Below are 13,165 nucleotides of genomic sequence, written 5' to 3'. Positions count from 1 at the left end.
GTCCCGAAGGCATTCGTGCGAGTTGTTAAATCGGTTAAGTCCCGAAGGCATTCGTGCGATTGTTAAAATCCGGGTTATGTCCCGAAGGCATTGTGTGAGTTACCAACCGGGCTATGTCCGAAGGCATTTGAACGAGGAGCTATATCCGGTTTAAATCCCGAAGGTACGTGATTTGTAATGAATGAGCTTGCTGTAAAATTCCAGCGAATATCGAAAAAATCCAATATGGGATATGTTACGTATGTGTTGAATTTAATCGAGCCCTTAAATATGTTCGTATTGATAAACGAGCTATCGCCTTCGCTAGTTGTCTATTGTGTATGTATAGGGTTGTTATTTGTAAGCAAGTTTAATATCATAATTGCGTATATGAATATTCCGTTAGCTAATGTGTGATATTCTTTGTTATGCTGGTTCCTTGCTCAACTTCTAAGCATAATTGCTTATCTTACATGCTCCTCTTTTATAGATTTTTGGTTTCAGCTATCGGACTCGGATCTGAAGTCGAAGTCGCCACACTATCAAAGCTCTTTTGGTACTATTTGTTGAATCTGATATGCATGTATAGGACTACCATTGTGTTTTTCGAGTACTTTATGAAATGTATAAGTGTACAGCCATGCGAAAATGGCTGTAGAAGTGGAGTATGGCATTAGACATTCGTGTTTAAGAATGTATAGATGGTTTCATGATGTAACTATAGTTGGATGGAATGTTGAGCAAATGATCAGCCACTGGAATGGCTAAGTATGATCATATGTGGGCTTATGTATGACAAGGCCCTAGTTGGTCCATGAACCCAAATTAGTAAGGTTTACTTTGAAACAGAAGCTGATAGCAGCAGTGGTGTGGATTGGAAAAATCACAGAATTCGTAGGAGTGGAATTAAATAGTGAATAAATTATGTAATCGAACCTTGATGAATCTACTTTCATATGGAAGTAACGAAACAATCATAGGAACAGTACAGTAAGAGATATTCGGGTTCTTGTGGAACAGGGCCAGAACAGTTTCTGGATTCCCTGTTCCGACTTTGGAAATTCACTATAATTGACCAGAGATAATTAGGGGTCATACCATATATGTATGGATTCCTCTCTGAGTCTACTTTCCATAGAAAAAACGACATTAGTATTGAAGCTCTGTGCAGAGAGATATCCAAGTCGTAATGGGAAAAGGTCAGTGTAGTCACTCCTGTAACATGGAGACTTTGACTAATAAACTGTACTAATTGGCCGACCAAAATTCTAGAAAAAATACATAGGTGGGGACATGAGTCTAGTTTCAGGGAAAAATCACAAAACTGATTTTCGAGTTGTGAAACTCAAGATATGATTTTGAAGCGACTGTACTCAGACTGGGCAGTGTCTGGAAAATTTTTCAAAGTTTGTTAACATCTCGTGTCCGACTCCGGTGTCGGTCTCGGGTTCGGGGTGTTACATTTTATTGGTATCAGAGCTACGGTTTAGTCGACTCTAGGACTACCGTAATGTTTTGGGTCTACTATACATGCCATTTTATGTGATTACTTGATAGTGTGGTGATTTCTGACAATCGTAAATGTGTTTATTTATAGTAATGGATCCCGATCGTGACCGAGAGGTAGCTGATGATCTTGAGAGTGTAGCGCCTTCTCCCGCACAAGGGACAGTGCCGGCGGACTCTCAACTAATGCTAGTAATCGAATGATGAAGCTAGACAAGCATTCTATAGCGTGATGAATGATTGGTTTAACCAATACATTCGAACTAATATGGCTGTTCCACAACCTCCATTCCCGACAAATACTACCCCCGCACCTACAATACCACCGGTAACGACCAAATAAGGTCAAATAAGCCCCCAGTTGACAGAATCCGAAAACATGGGCTACTGAATTTAAGGCTATGGATAGCGATGATGCCGAGCAAGCTGAATTTTGGCTGGACAACACTATCCGGGTACTCGATGAGCTATCTTGTACACCCGATGAATGCCTAAAGTGTGCTATCTCCTTGCTACGTGATTCTGCCTACTATTGGTGGAGTACTCTGACTTCTATTGTGCCCGAGAGCAAGTAACTTGGGAGTTTTTCCAAACTGAGTTTCGGAAAAAGTATATCAGTCAGAGATTTGTTGATCAAAAACGGAAGGAATTTCTTGAGCTTAAGCAAGGCTCCATGTCGGTTACTGATTACGAGCGAAAATTTGTTAGACTTAGCAAATACGCTCGGGAATGTGTTTCGTCCGAAGCTATTATGTGTAAACGCTTCGAGGATGGGCTGAATGAAGATATAAAGATGTTCGTTGGCGTTCTTGAAATACGAGAGTTCGTGGTACTTGTTGAACGAGCTTGTAAAGCCGAAGAGCTTAGAAAAGAAAAGCAAAGAGTTGATGAGGGAACTGGAGAGTTTCGTAAAAGGTCCTCGGGAAGGTCTCTTCAACAGACATCGAAGAGATTTCGAGATGATGCGGGCCAGTTTAGAGGCACTTCGGGCCTTTTTGGACGAGATCGTGATCGACCCCCTGTGGGTACACGAGGCACTTCGGTCGCCAGTGTTGGGAATGAACGTCGAGACAGGACGAAATGCCGATATTGCGGTAAATGGCATTCGGGGAGTTGTAGATTTCCTGACCGCTCCTGTTACAAATGCGGATCAGTGGACCACTTCATTAAAGATTGCCCGAGGTTGTCGGGACAGAATGCAAATCAGAGTGGGAGACCGGGTGCTACCACTGCTCGAGGTAGACCATCTGGAAATATGGGCAATGTGATGGTGGTCAGAGAGGATCTAGAGATGATATAACCAGATCCGAAGCCCGTGCGCCTGCTAGAGCTTATGCTATACGTGCCCGCGAGGATGCTTCTTCGCCTGATGTTATTACCGGTACATTCACCCTCTTTGATACTAATGTAATTGCTTTGATTGACCCCGGTTCTACTCATTCTTACATATGTGAAACCTTAGCATCCAGTAAGACTTTACCTATTGAGTCTACTGAGTTCATAATTCGGGTGTCAAATCCCTTGGGTCGTTACGTGCTTGTCGACAAAGTGTGTAAGAAATGTCCCCTGGAAATTCGAGGTTCCTGTTTTCCAGCGGACTTGATGCTTTTGCCGTTTGATGAATTTGATGTTATCCTTGGGTTGGATTGGTTGACCGCGCATGATGCGATTGTGAATTGCAAGAGCAAGACTATTGATTTGAGGTGCGCAAATAACGAAGTAGTCCGAATTGAGTCTGCGGACTTGGAGGGGATGCCAGCTGTAATATCAGCAATGTTGGCACAGAAATATGTAAGAAAAGGGTGCGAAGCATACCTTGCATATGTGCTTGATGACAAAGAATTAGAAAAGAAACCCGAATCTGTGCCGGTGGTTTGTGAATACCCGGATGTTTTTCCGGAAGAATTACCGGGTTTACCACCTGTTCGGGAGGTAAGTTTGGTATTGAGCTTGTACCTGGGACTACGCCGATTTCGATAGCTCCGTATCGTATGGCACCAACTGAGTTAAAGGAGTTGAAAGCTCAGTTGCAAGAACTGACGGATAGAGGTTTCGCTCGACCAAGTTTCTCACCTTGGGGTGCACCAGTATTGTTCGTGAAAAAGAAGGACGGAACCATGAGGTTGTGCATTGACTATCGTCAGCTGAATAAAGTGACGATAAAGAACAAATATCCGTTGTCGCGCATCGATGATTTGTTCGACCAACTGAAGGGAGCCTCAGTGTTCTCAAAATAGATTTGAGATCGGGCTATTATCAGTTGCGAATTCGAGATCCAGATATTCCCAAAACTGCCTTCAGAACGAGATATGGTCACTACGAATTCTTAGTGATGCCGTTTGGGCTCACTAATGCCCCTGCGGTATTTATGGATTTGATGAATCGGATCTTCAGACCGTATTTGGATCAGTTCGTAGTTGTGTTCATTGATGACATTTTGGTCTATTCAAGAGATGAGACCGAACATGCTGAGCATCTGAGGCTAGTGCTGCAAATTTTGCGGGATAAGCAGTTATATGCTAAGTTCAGTAAATGTGAGTTCTGGTTAAGAGAGGTTAGCTTCTTGGGTCATGTGGTATCCGCGTCGGGTATTCGAGTTGACCCGAACAAAATTTCAGCCATACTTGACTGGAAACCTCCGAGAAATATTACTGAAGTTCGGAGCTTTTTGGGGCTCGCCGATTATTACCGACGATTTGTGAAAGGTTTCTCGATGATAGCCACACCAATGACGAAGCTACTTCAAAAGGATGTTAAGTTCGAGTGGACGGAGAAATGTCAGAAAAGTTTCAACCAACTGAAAACTCATTTGACTGAAGCTTCAATTTTGGTGCAACCCGAATCAGGTAAAGAGTTTGTCATTTATAGTGACGCATCCCTACTTGGGTTGGGTTGCGTATTGATGCAATAAGGTCGAGTCGTGGCCTATGCGTCGAGACAATTGAAGCCTCACGAGAGGAATTATCCGACCCATGATCTCGAACTAGCTGCCATCGTGTTTGCTTTAAAAATATGGTGACATTATCTGTTTGGTGAGAAGTGCCATGTATTTTCGGATCACAAAAGTCTCAAATATTTGATGACTCAACGAGACTTGAATCTGCGACAAAGACGTTGGCTTGAGTTGTTGAAAGATTACGAGCTTGTCATTGATTACCACCCAGGAAAGGCTAACGTGGTTGCGGACGCCTTAAGCCGGAAGTCATTGTTTGCTTTACGAGCGATGAACGTGCATTTGTCTGTTCTACCAGACAGTGTGTTAGTAGCTGAATTAAAAGCTAAACCATTATTGACTCACCAAATTCGTGAAGCTCAGAAAGTCGATGATGAATTGGTTGCAAAACGGGCTAAGTGTTTTCCGAACGAGGAATCGGAGTTTCAAATTGATGATAATGATTGTTTGAGGTTCAGAAATCGTTTGTGTGTTCCAAGGAATTCGGAACTCATTTCGATGATTCTGAACGAAGCCCATTGTAGCCGAATGTCAATTCACCCGGGGAGTACGAAAATGTACAACGATTTGAAACGTCAATTTTGGTGGCATGGTATGAAACGGGACATCTCTGACTTTGTTTCGAGATGTTTAATATGTCAACAAGTGAAAGCGGAACATCAAGTGCCTTCAGGATTACTCCAGCCGATCATGATACCCGAGTGGAAATGGGATCGAGTCACAATGGACTTTGTGTCCGGACTGCCTTTGTCAGCAAGTAAGAAGGATGTGATATGGGTTATTGTTGATAGACTGACTAAGTCGGCTCATTTCATCCCCGTACGTACGGATTTTTCATTGGATAAACTAGCTGAATTGTACGTTTATCAAATTGTGAGATTACACGGGGTACCTGTTTCTATCGTGTCGGATAGAGATCCGAGATTCACCTCACGATTTTGGAAGAAATTGCAAGAAGCTCTGGGTACCAAGCTGCATTTTAGCACTGCTTTTCACCCCCAAACCGATGGTTAATCCGAGAGGATAATTCAGATACTTGAGGATATGTTGAGATGTTGCATCCTCGAGTTCAGTAGTTCATGGGAACGGTATTTACCTTTGATTGAATTCGCTTACAACAATAGTTTTCAATCAAGTATTAAGATGGCACCTTACGAGGCTTTGTACGGTCGTAAATGCCGTACACCATTGTTTTGGACCGAGCTCGGTGAAAGCAAAATTTTCGGAGTTGATTTGATTAGAGATGCTGAACAGAAAGTAAAGGTAATCCGTGAAAGTCTGAAGGTAGCCACGGATCGTCAGAAATCGTACGCAGATTTGAAACGAAAAGACATCGAGTATCAGGTGGGAGACAAAGTGTTCCTTAAGGTTTCACCTTGGAAAAAGATACTCAGGTTCGGCCGTAAGGGCAAGTTGAGCCCAAGATTCATTGGGCCGTACAAAATCTCCGAACGAGTTGGTCCGGTTGCGTATAGATTGATTTTGCCCCCGGAGCTTGAAAAGATTCATGACGTCTTTCATGTTTCGATGCTTCGACGCTATCGATCTGATCCATCGCACATAATTAGCCCATCGGAGGTTGAAATTCAAGTCGACATGAGCTATGAAGAAGAACCGATGCGTATCCTAGCTCGTGAAGTGAAGGAGTTGCGAAACAAAAGAGTTCCGCTAGTAAAGGTGTTATGGCTCAAACACGGGATCGAGGAAGCTACTTGGGAGACCAAGAGCTCGATGAAAGAACGATACCCAAACCTATTTACCGGTAAGATTTTCAGGGACGAAAATTTCTTAAGTGGGGGAGAGTTGTGACAGCCCAAAGTTGACCCTAGTCGGGAAGTGGTTTCGGGACCGCTAAACCGAGTCACCGAAATGTTTGAATGTGATACTTATTGTGTAGAATATGTAATTATGAATGTGTGAAAATTTCAAGCTTCGATTTGGTTGATTGCATGTGAATTTAGTCAATAGGACTTATGTGAGAAAATTCAAAAATGTGATAGGTCAATGTGTGAGGACCTATTAGTGCATGTGGACAAAGGGGGGACTTGCATGTCAAATTTCCCCCCCTAATGAGTAGTGGCCGGCCATGACAAGGAATGATGGGCAAAACATGTCATGAAACATGTTTTGTTAATGGAAGAATAAAATAAGGAGTATGGGTAATAAAGAAATGGAAAACAAAAGAAAAAAAAATGTGTGTGTAGTGTTTGTCCCCCCATTGCCGTGAGCTAAAGAAGAGAAAGGGGGAATTTTGTTCATCCTTTTCTCATCTTCATGCTTGCCAAAACTAGAAAGAAAAACAAAGAAAAATTTTCTCATCCTTTGGTTCATCCTTGGCCAAAATTTTAAGGAGGAAAGAAGAAGAAAGGTGAAGAGATTCGGCCATGCATGTAGCTAGGCTAAGGTATGTTTGATGATGTTCCATGAGAGGCATGCATGTTTTAGTTGTTAGCTTGAGTTCTACCTAACCCATGGTCTAAATCTTGCTATGTGATGGAAATGGCACTTGACCATGGATGCATCATTCTTGGTTGATGTTTGATGTTGTGGTGATGAGGCATGAGGATGAGTTAAGATTCGGCCTAGGTGGAGGTTGTGTTAATGCCATTGCATGCAAAATATGAAGCTTGTTGATGATGCATGTGATGATGGCTTGATGATTCTTGAACCTCCTTTTTAGCATTTTTTGTGTGAGCACATATGTGCATTGGTTGCTAAATGGAGAAGAATCGGCTAGCAAGATGTGTGCTAAGGCCGAATGTAACTTTGCATGTTAATGAGCAATGCATGTGTTAAATTGATGAAAAGGGGGAGGATGCTTTACTAGTGTGTATATGTGTGTATTAAGTGTTGAAATCGACCCCAAAAATGGACATGCATATTCGGCCAAGGGGAAAGAAATTAGCTAATATGTTGTGTTGATGCATGATTTTTGCATGTATGAGACTTTAATGTCTAATGTATAAATATGGGCTAAGTGCCTTGTGTTCATCTTTTGATGCCTAAATGATGAAATCAATTTATTTGTTTGATTAAGCTCAAGAGCAAAGGGGAAATAAAACCGATAAAGGGAAGGAAAAAGTGGTTGAATAGCTAGCGGAATTGTTCGACAACACCCGAGGTAAGTTCTTGAGTAAGAGAGCTTAAATTTCGATGTGATTAAATCATGCTCTATGTGTGGCTATTGAGCCGAATGTGCAAGGACAATATGTGCCTTGTGTTTGAGTTTCGTAAACGAAAATGAAATATGAATGTGCCATGAATTATTGTTAGATGTGCATGATTAATTGAATGCTGTCCGGGCTAAGTCCCGAAGGCTTTGTGCTAAGTGAATATATCCGGATTAAGATCCGAAGGCCTTTGTGCGAGATACTAAATCCGGGTTAAGTCCCGAAGGCATTCGTGCGAGTTGTTAAATCCGGGTTAAGTCCCGAAGGCATTCGTGCGAATTGTTAAATCCGGGTTATGTCCCGAAGGCATTGTGTGAGTTACCAAATCCGGGCTATGTCCCGAAGGCATTTGAACGAGGAGCTATATCCGGTTAAATCCCGAAGGTACGTGATTTGGTAATGAATGAGCTTGCTGTAAAATTCCAGCGAATACTCGAAAAACATCCCAATATGGGGATATGTTACGTATGTGTTGAATTTAATCGAGCCCTTACAAATAAATGTTCGCTCAGTTGATAAACGAGCTATCGGCCTTCGGCTAAGTTAGTCTATTGTGTATGTGCATAAGGGTTGTTAATGTTGTGAAGCAAGTTTAATATCGATAAATTGCGTATTATGAAATATTCCGTTTAGCTAAATGTGTGATATTCTTTGTTTATGCTGGAATTCCTTGCTCAAACTTACTAAGCATAAATTGCTTACTCGTTACATTGCTCCTCTGTTTTATAGATTTTTGGTTCTCCAGCTATCGGACTCGGGATCTTGAAGTCGAAGTCGCCCACACTATCAAAGGCTCTTTTGGGTACTATTTTGGTTGAATCTTGATATGGCATGTATAGGACTACCCATTGTTGTTTTTCGAGTACTTTATGAAATGTATAAGTGTACAGCCATGCGAAAATGGCTTGTAGAAGTGGAGTATGGCATTAGACCATTCGTGTTTAAGAATGTATAGATGGTTTCATGATGTAACTATAGTTGGAATGGAAGTGTTGAGCAAATGATCAGCCACTGGAATGGCTAAGTATGATCATATGTGGGCTTATGTATGACAAGGCCCTAGTTGGTCCATGAAACCCCAAATTAGGTAAGGTTTACTTTGAAAACAGAAGCTGATAGCAGCAGTGGTGTGGATTGGAAAAATCACAAGAATTCGTAGGAGTGGAATTAAATAGTGAATAAATTATGTAATCGAACCTTGATGAATCTACTTTCATATGGAAGTAACGAAACAATCATAGGAACAGTACAGTAAGAGATATTCGGGTTCTTGTGGAACAGGGCCAGAACAGTTTCTGGATTCCCTGTTCCGACTTTGGAAATTCACTATAAATTGACCAGAGATAATTAGGGGTCATACCATATATGTATGGATTCCTCTCTGAGTCTAGTTTCCATAGAAATAAACGGCATTAGTATTGAAGCTCTGTGCAGAGAGATATCCAAGTCGTAATGGGAAAAGGTCAGTGTAGTCAACTCCTGTAACATGGGAGACTTTGACTAATAAACTGTACTAATTGGCCCGACCAAAAATTCTAGAAAAAAATACATAGGTGGGGACATGAGTCTAGTTTCAGGGAAAAATCACAAAACTGATTTTCGAGTTGTGAAACTCAAGATATGATTTTTGAAGCGACTGGTACTCAGACTGGGCAGTGTCTGGAAAAATTTTTCAAAGTTTGTTAACATCTCGTGTCCGACTCCGGTGTCGGTCTCGGGTTCGGGGTGTTACAGTAGCCTACTAGGCTCAAAGGCCCGAGTAGTATTTCACCGGCATTGTAGCCTGCTAGGCTCAAAGGCCCGAATATTACTGTACAATATTCAAATCAACAAGTTTTATATAACACAACCACACCAATTTAGGCACAAACATCATTCGAATATATCATCCAACATTTTATTCACATTTATTTCATTACATCATTCACACTTATCATTAGATAGTTTACACATAATACCTCACTCATCATTTGATCATAAAAAAAAAACATATCACATTTTAATTCCATATTGTAATTGCCATTCGGCCATATACTTATACTAAAAGTAACACTTAATTCTCATATTATGAAATGTCATTATCGAATATTATTTATGTTTATCTACTTAAAACTTACCTCGAATATTTTCGAACAATCTCGGTTCGGCTATTCAACTACTTTCTCTTTTCCCCTGTCCAACCTTGGTTCTCTATGCTCTTAAGCTTAATTCAAACAAAAATTTAACTTATTAAAGTCCCGCCATGCTAGTTTATGGCTGACAATAACAAGAAATTTAATAGCTTATATAGCTACTTTTAGCTCAAATACAAAAATGGTCATACACATCTTTAATCACATTAAACAATTTAATACAATTTATTTAACATTTCCTTATGTACACCTTTATGACCGAATACACTTATCAATTAAGTAATTTACCTTAACACATAACCCACATAGCCAAAGTACATATAACCCTAATGACCGAATAATTTGAATATGTATATCAACAAAGTTCCTATGATTTAACCTTAAACTTCATAGCCGAATATTCATTGTATATCTAGCTCAAATACACAAACACAAAACTCATATAGCTTATTATAAATTAGATACATATTTCGTTCCTACCATAGATTTCAAAGCTACACTTAACAATTGCATTTATTCCTAATAATAGACTAAAACCATCATGGAACATTTTCCTAACTCATTACCTTGCATATCCGAATTTCATTAATTAATATACATACACATCCAAATATTATATCATGGAACAAGTGCCGAATTACAAATTGTAATAAAATCAAAACATAAATCTTACCATGAAATAAACATATTAAAACATTTTTTTATTTATTTTTATTTATTTATCAAATCCATATATAACAAAATAACCTTAGATATCAAATCTCTTACAACACATTGACTAAATACAACAACCTAATACACTTATACTTTTATCCATGCATATCATAACCGAACCAGCCACACAAATTCAGCCCAAACATTAACCTTTTCCCAAAACATATATTACCTATCTCAAACTTAATTTATAACTATCTAAATCATTTAAAACATCCAACACCAATTTTTTCTTTGCATTACAAACTATAGCCGAATGCCCATTGCAAGCAATTGAGCCACACATAGTTCACATTTCAAAATTTAAACTTAAAAACTTACAATCACATGAATTTTAACATTATAGTCCATCAAACTTTCATTCATCAATTTCTATCATCAAACACAAATTTTTGCAATTTCCTATCATGACCGAATGTACAACTAACCAACACTTAACAAATTAATTCATGGGTTTAAAGTAGAACCAAGAGAGGAACTCAAAAATATGAATTTTTAACCAAATTACCATGAGCTTACCTTGAATTTATCTTCCTCAAGTGACCGAATATACAAGAGCTTCTCTTATTCCTTTTTGTTTTTCTTAAGTTCGGCTAAGTGATAGAAAGAATAAAAAATAAAGTTCACTTTGTTTTTATCACCCATTTTATGCTATAAAACAACATATATTATTTTATACCTTAATTTAAGTTTATAATTCATTAATATTATTAAGCACATGATGCATTAACCAACCCCACTACTGTACACTTAAATAAAATGGTAAAATAGACATGCAAATCCTCTACTTTAGTAATTTACAAAATTAATCACTTGGGCATTCACCTACCACATTATCAAAGTTTCTCAAACAAGTCCTTTTTAGTTAATTCCACATTCAAATGACAAAATTAAGACACGATACTTTCACAAATGCACTTTCACATATAATAAGCATAGAATATAACATTTAATTATTTTCATGACTCGGTTTTGTGGTCCCGAAACCACTTCCCGACTAGGGTCAAATTAGGGCTGTCACAACTCTCCCCCCTTAAGAATTTTCGTCCTCGAAAATCTTACCAGCGAAAAGGTTAGGATAACGTTCTTTCATTGAGTCCTCTGGCTCCCAAGTCGCTTCTTCAACCCTGTGTTTGAGCCACAGTACTATCACTAATGAGATTTTCTTATTTCGTAGTTCTTTTACTTCATGAGTCAAAATACGAACCGGTTCCTCTTCATACCTCAAATCTGACTGCATTTCAATCTCTGATGGATTAATCACATGAGAAGGATCGGATCTGTACCGACGGAGCATCGAAACATGAAAAACGTCGTGAATCTTTTCAAGTTCATGTGGCAAAAATAATCTATAAGCAACCGGCCCAATCCGTTCTGTAATTTTGTATGGTCCGATAAATCTCGGGCTCAATTTGCCTTTACGACCAAATCTGAGTACCTTTTTCCACGGTGAGACTTTAAGAAACACTTTGTCTCCGACTTGATACTCTATATCTTTCCGTTTCAAGTCCGCATACGATTTCTGACGATCTGTTGCTGCTTTCAGACTTTCACGGATCATTTTAACTTTCTGTTCGGCCTCTCTAATCAAATCAACTCCGTAAATCTTATTCTCACTGAGTTCGGTCCAAAACAAAGGTGTACAACATTTACGACCGTACAAAGCCTCGTAAGGTGCCATCTTGATGCTCGATTGAAAACTATTGTTATATGCGAATTCAACCAAAGGCAAGTATCGTTCCTACGAGGCACTAAACTCAAGGATGCAACATCTCAACATATCCTCGAGTATCTGAATAATTCGCTCGGATTGACCATCTATCTGGGGATGAAAAGCGGTGCTAAAATGAAACTTAGTACCCAATGCTTCTTGCAATTACTTCCAAAACCATGAAGCGAATCTCAGATCTCTATCCGACACAATAGAAGTAGGTACCCTGTGTAACCTTACAATCTGAGAAACATACAATTCGGCTAACTTATCAAGTGAATAATTCGTACGTACGGGAATAAAATGAGCCGACTTTGTCAATCTATCAACCACAACCCAGATTGCATCTTTCTTGCTTGGTGACAATGGCAACCCAAATACAAAATCCATCGTGACTCGATCCCACTTCCATTCGGGTATCATGATCGACTGAAGTAATCCTGATGGCACTTGATGTTCTACTTTCTCTTGTCGACAAATCAAACACTTTGAAACAAAGTCAGAAATGTCTCGTTTCATACCATGCCACCAATACTGACGTTTCAGATCATTGTTCATTTTCGTACTACCCGGGTGAACTGATATTCGGCTGCTATGAGCCTCGTTCAAAATCATCGGAATAAGCTCTGAGTTTCTCAGAACACATAATCGATTTCTGAACCTCAAACAATCATTACTATCAATCAAAAACTCTGAATTCTCTTTCGAAACACATAATGCTCGCTTTGCAACTAATTCATCAACTTTTTGAGCTTCACGGATTTTTTGCATCAATAATGGTTTTGCTTTTAATTCCTCTATTAACATATCATCAGCAAACAAACATGTATACGTTCATTGCTCGCAAAATAAACAGTGATTTACGGCTTAAGGCATCAGTAACCACGTTAGCCTTTCCTGGATGGTAATCAATGGCAAGCTCGTAATCTTTCAATAATTCTAGCCAACGTCTTTGTCTCAAATTCAAATCTCTTTGAGTCATCAAGTATTTGAGGCTTTT

The sequence above is a fragment of the Gossypium hirsutum genome, chromosome A06 (genome assembly GCF_007990345.1).
Source record: "Gossypium hirsutum isolate 1008001.06 chromosome A06, Gossypium_hirsutum_v2.1, whole genome shotgun sequence".
Taxonomy (NCBI): domain Eukaryota; kingdom Viridiplantae; phylum Streptophyta; class Magnoliopsida; order Malvales; family Malvaceae; genus Gossypium; species Gossypium hirsutum.
The sequence above is the reverse complement of the archived record's forward strand: the minus strand, read 5'-3'. Positions refer to the sequence as shown.